The sequence below is a fragment of the Atta colombica genome, unplaced genomic scaffold (assembly GCF_001594045.1).
Source record: "Atta colombica isolate Treedump-2 unplaced genomic scaffold, Acol1.0 scaffold82, whole genome shotgun sequence".
NCBI lineage: Eukaryota > Metazoa > Arthropoda > Insecta > Hymenoptera > Formicidae > Atta > Atta colombica.
In genome coordinates this window covers 564533-570892 of record NW_017259575.1, presented here as the reverse complement: position 1 = coordinate 570892, position 6360 = coordinate 564533, and the positions used below count along the sequence as shown (strand labels likewise).

General features: G+C 37.1%; 1 protein-coding gene across 2 annotated transcripts in view; it reads right to left on the bottom strand.

Moving 5' to 3' along the window:
• LOC108692814 (dorsal-ventral patterning protein Sog) overlaps window positions 1-6360 on the bottom strand; it is a 32947-nt gene that overhangs the window by 22544 nt on the left and 4043 nt on the right. Inside the window, exon 1 of one of the 2 annotated variants that reach the window (XM_018201310.1) lies at window positions 5358-5382. The exons of the other annotated variant lie outside the window; for it this stretch is intronic. The gene's annotated coding sequence lies outside the window, so the exon portion shown is untranslated. Of the gene's footprint in view, window positions 1-5357; window positions 5383-6360 lie in introns of those variants that run through there. 2 annotated transcript variants of the gene reach the window in all.

Sequence of the window (6360 nt, the reverse complement as noted above, 5' to 3'; positions counted from 1 at the left end):
AAAAAAAAAAAAAAAAAAAAAAGGGGGGGGGGGGGGGGGGGGGGAGGAAGAAAAACGAGTGACCGCTTAAAGCGCATGTCTCCGCTAATAAACCTGTGTGGATTCACGAACGAGATAAATTCGAATGCGATATGAATGTGATACGACAAACCGATATCGACAAACCGATATCGTCAAAGATATACGGTGTGTCGTATCTCGTAAAGACGAGCGCCGATTCTCGCGGAAACCTTCGACTTAGTAAGTACATAAGTACCTAAGTAAAATAATCATGTATTTAGTTTCAATGCTTGAGAGGACGCTATCTCAGAGCGTTCAATAAATAGCGATATCTATCTATTTATCTATCTAAGTAACGGTGTAAGTGAGAATGTAAAGCGACGTTAACGGTACCGATTAGCAGTTGTATCTTTCGTGTGTGGAAATGATGGATAAAATTGATGATTTATATAAGTAAAAGAGAATAAGGATAATTCGTTGAATTTGATCAAATCGGATCCCGTTAATACGATTGTCGAATGTTGTATACATATATACATTTACATATATACAATATGCAAATTTCTAGATAGAAGACAAAATATATCATAAAAAACTATGATGACATTAAGTTTGATTTTTTATGACACTTGGCCTGTGGGATAATTTGATAATGCTTTATTCAAATCTGAGATCAAAAATAAAAAATTTTAAATAGTGGATTCAATATGGCAAACAGAATTTTGAAAAAATAATTTATCGTAATAATAAATAATAAATTGATTATTATAAAACTTTAGGTTGTAGGGTGTTTTTAATTACGAAGGTACGTCAGTTTCGCTTTATTGAAAGTTTATCAGTGCTACGTAAACAATTAATTGATGTTCAAGCTGACTTTCAAACTCTAACTGAGCCCTCTAACACTAGATCTTTCTTCATGGAGATTACATTATTCTTTTGAAATTCGACATTTTCAGACTGTGTTCGAACTCAGAGATATCAAGAGTTTCCTAAAATCACAAGTTTCGATAATAATTCAGATTATTTTCTTGAAATTTGAGTTTTCAGAAAAAATCAAGAGTCAGAATCGAATTCAACGATCCCAAAAACTCTTAAAAAAGAAGATTTTTCATAAGTGACTTTATTAAAAAGCTCCTCAAAAGATCAAGTGATTTTTTTTAGATTTTTTTAAAAAATCATTGTCATGTCAAGAATTCATCACAAAATCATAGTAAAAAAATATGTATCAAGTGATCATCATTATTATTTTTCTTAAAATAACTTCTACTTTAAATGTCATCTTAATCTCAATATAATAATTTTGTTTCTATCTGACTTACGATTGCACTTTGGAAGATACGTTTCCGCTTTTCTGCGATTATAATATCGCAAAATGAATAGAAACGAAAATTATTCGCGCAGATTCGCCATTCACCAGACGTAAATCGGACCTCCTCAGTGACGCGGAAGAGAGTGTAAACCTTGACTCCGGCGGGCCGAGTTGATAACTCCCGCGCAACATCAGTAACCGTGTTTCTCGTTCATTCACCAAACCCGTGGGTCGAATCTCAGCGATGCGGAAGAAAGTGTAAACCTTGACTCAGTCGGACCGAGTTGATAACTCCCGCGCAACATCACTCAGTAAGCGTGTTTCTCGTTCATTCACCAAATCCGCCTACGAAATGTATATGACGCGAATAAAATGTTTTTATTCACATTTTCTATTCGAATACCGCCGCGACAACGCAAAAATTAATTGAATTATGTACTGACATCTTATTAATTAATTTTATACATACATAATTTTTTGACAATAAAATTCCTGGATTGCAACAATAAAAAACACATACATAACAAAATGTTATATTTTATTTTTTAAAATAGTTCCTTATGACATCAATACACTTGATTTATCCCAAAGCTTCAAAACTAAAAAATTTTTTAAGTTCGCATTTGAAGTTCTATTCAGAGCACTCGTCATATTCCTCTGAATATCCTTCATGTCTTGAACATGTTACCCTTCGTGATATTTTTGAACTTTGGAATGCATGAAATTTGCTTTACCCCGCAAACACAATAAGTGCAGCAAGAGCTTAAGCCTTAAGGAATTGACCAAATCATAGTCGATTATTCTTCTCACATTCGACTGTGATTGATTAATTTCTTGAAACTTAAAGTTTACTATGTTTGTGGAGTTAGAGAAGCATAAAAAATCAGATCCAGTAATAAGATGATTGGCTAATCTTAACAACCGCTTTCTTGTTTAAAAACGGTAATTCCCTTATGCGCAGAGACATTGTCATGCAACTTTCTTGATCAAGAAACAGGTTGTTAGGATTAGCAACTCACTTTATTAGTTGGATCTAACTTTTTCAGATTTCTGTTCTCAAAGCTCAAAAAATATTATGAAAGATAAACATTTTCAAGATGTTAGATACATTCAGAGGAATTCAGAGAAGTGTTCTGTAACATGTCAACTATGTGGACTTAAAAAAATGTTTTGAAGCTTTGTATCAAAGATAAAGTGAATTGATGTCATGGGGATTACTTTGAAAGATAAAATATATTGTAACATTTTGTTATCTGAGATGTGTGTTTTTATATTATTACAGTTTGGAAACTTCATTGTCAGACTGTATGTGTATATTTGTATAATACAATATACGAGTATACGTATAAAAGGTAGAACTCTTTGTTGAAATAAATTTCACATTCGCACACGACGTGTTTAGAAAGGATTGAAAAATAATACTCTCTCTCTCCCCCCCTCCCCCCTCTTTTTTTTACAAAGGATTGGTGATACCACAGTGAGGTGGTAGTTTGCGGTGAAAAAAGACGCGAAAGAGATAAGAAGAGAAAAGAAGAAAAAAAGACAGCTTAATGCGGTGCCATACGCACGCTGCACGCACTAGGGGGACACACACAGCGAATACGTTAAACACACGTTAAACTCATATCCATACGTACGCGTCGGCCGCACATACGTAACGAGGAATCTTGTTTCGTTGCGTCTGGTGACCTTGGGTGCATCCAGTGTAAAAGAGCAAACCGACAAATAAACGCCTTCGTAATTTTAGATTCATCAAGCCCACCGAACGAAAGGTCTCTTCTCCCTTTTTCTTGTCCCTCGCTCTCTTCTCCATCTCTCTCTCCTACCTTCACGATCGTTCCTTATCCTCTCTTACGTGTGCTGTGTCGAGCGTCGACCTATAGCGAGAGCACACGGAGACAAAAAGATGCTGGAGCACTATGTCATCCTTGCACGCTCGTAGACGAAGAAGAGTTCTACTTTGAAGTACCTCGGGCCCGCTCGGTTAATGCATCGCGCCGCATCTACGGCCGCTAGAGATCTTTGTCCTCGCGGCCAATGCGATTAATTTTCCCCCGACTGACTTTCTCCCCCTGAGGAGGAGAGGAAAGGACAGGATGGTATGTCGCGTAGCGACATATACAGTGCACTCTTCATTTTCATCAACGCAACGCCGTGACAAATTCACGAGCTTCGAATTACTCGAATTACTTTCCAACAATTCCAACTATCGCGTCGACTTGAATTCATGTCCAGTCCAGCAAGGTTACGTGGGTAAGGCAAGGCTGTCCGCTACAAGGAAACGTATAAAGCGCGAACCGCACCCACATCATCTGAGGATAATGACAATATATACGTGCTATTTTGTGCATCCTGCCGTGCCTTGTCCGGTCGACTCTAACGGGCTAAACGCAAAGAATCGATCGTATGGTAGAAGCCAAGGCGATATCTTGATCGGCGATCGCCCTAAATCGACCCGCTACGAAAGAAACGTGATATTTTCGAACAGGTATTCGTTCGTATTTACTTTGGACTTTGGAGAGAGAGACATTGAATTAGCATTAGCCGTACAAGATCTCGTACAAGTGCGTCCGCGACAATGAGAGAGGGAGAGATAGGGCAGAAGGAATGAACTCAGGGAGAACGAAGGAGAGGAGAAACGAAGAAGCCGTCGCGGAGGTGGTGGTAAGTCGTTTTGTGTCTGCAGCTCGTCTAAATATATACGATCCTCTCTTCGGTGCGGTGCAGCCTTTCTCAAAGAAACAGGAGACACGGGAATGGACCCTGCCACGATTTTAGAGAAATCCCTCGGTGTGGCCTATGGGGAGGACCGAGGGCGACAAATCGCATCACTACATAGATTACCGATTTAGCTGATTCAAGTTAAACGAGTTTAACCAAAACATCAGCTTTTCTTTCATTCTTCATTCATGTTTTGATTCACATCAGTATATTGTCAATTTTTCATTGATTCGTATAAATGTATATTCGCATTTTAATCAAAAACTGATAAGAGTCAAAACATTTTTCTTATCTCCTTTCTCTTTCGCCTCTCCTCCCCCCCCCCTCTCTCTCTCTCTCTCTCTTTTCGCGTCAAATATTGACGATTATTATCCTGTTAAATTAGTCGCACGTTATAAAAATAATATCTGGAAATCATTTGTTTTATGTTTATATCACTTTATGCGTAATATTCCATTCAATTATTGCTCTGTTATTTAATTCAATTTAGTAAAACTAATTAATATGAAATATAAATAATAGGGGTACAATACTACATGTTTTAAACGGAAGTCATATATTTAAAATTATAATATAATAACGTAGATGTTTCGATCATGATATGATCGTTACACATAACAATATCAAGATGTTAAATAAAGAAATACATAAAACTAAAAGGTGAAAGCTAGTCAAAAAAGATTGTAAAACAATTTTACAATCGCTTTGATACGAGTTAACAGAGTAAGTTGAAGTTATTAAAGAAGTTATTAAAGAAGAAATTAAAGTTGAACAATATTCAATTGCTTATGAAGTATTTTCTATTATGTTTAGGATTCCTTATTACAAGAAGCAAAGTGCGATTTTGATTGTGAAAAATACAGAATTTCCAGAATTTCCATTCTATTTAAATTAAGAAAGAAAATACATTTTTCCAATAATTATTATATTATAATTTTAAATATATGACTTCTCTATGACTGAGGTTTAGACCCTCTAATGTTGTGTATGCTCCCTATTATTTGTATTTTGTATTTTTAAACCACCTTCGAATAATTTAAATCTTAATTAATATGGCATACGATTAATTTAACTAATTTTAGATAGTGAAATGTCGATATTAACGAGGGAGAGAAGTAATATTTTCAATCTTTCCTTTTTTTTCTATCAGCTTCTCTCTCATTTATAGATCACATTATAAATCACACAATAATCGAATACATTCTAAAGTTAAATAAAACAATTTGACTATGCACGAGAATGATAATCCGTCCCGCGGAGACGATATGCAACGCCGTCGTTTACCTACTTAAAAGAGAAAAAAAAAAAAAGACGCACATTGACTTACTAAACTTGTTTAATGCACAACGGCGGCGTTGTCTTCGTGGCTGCAGCCAATTAGCCGCGAATCTTGTACGGAGGATCGAGCGACGTGCTCGCGAGGGCGAGGGTGAGGAAAGGGTTCCAATCGTGCCGTCCGCGCCGCCACGTGAATAAGGTCCATTTATGTAAAACTTTCAGACGTTTTTTAAACACGCGCTTCCGAGGTAATCTGCCATCGTATGAAATTGGGTAGAAATTGGTCGAATCCGCGAATAGGAGGAACACAACGAAGCGCATAGTGATCTTTTAGCCAAATGCCGTCCGTCTCGGATAATTCTCGATAGAAATCTCGCCGATTATCCTTCCCTTCTGCTTGATTTCGCGTATAAATGTTTATACACACGGGAGAACAGACCGGTTCTCAAAGCGACGATATTTGAAAAGTGCTGTTAACTGATTTACACGCGATGTAACGCGAGGATTCTTCGGTCGAAGAAATAAAGAATTCAAAAACATTCTCTCTTTCCAGGAACTCGAAACTCGAACTTCGGGTGAATTATAAACGCCGGAAATCGGCGCGGCGATCAAAGATTTTATCGAACAAAATCTGCCGGGCTCGTCTCGTCCATTTCTTTCTCGATCACGACGTGGCTCTATCGTGCGTTGTTAAACCAAAGTTATATTATTGACGAGAAAGAAAAAGAGAAATAATTTCACGAAAACGCATCGCGCCCCAGAGATGGCGACAATAAAAGGCGGACGCATGCGTTTATTTCAACGACGTAGAGACTTGCGTTCGTCTACTGTCGCCACTTCGGCGATAAATACTAATTGAGATTAGCATCAACAACAGCAACGCCTAACAGGTGTTTCGTGAGAGAAGTTTCGAAGCGAGGAAAGAAGATCCGAAGAAAGAGGGTGGAAATCTGAGAACGAAAAAGAAAAAAATAGACCTCTCCAGTTTTCGACAGAACACACGTACAACTTTTTCGATTTACTCAAAGAACATACATAAAAAAAATACATAA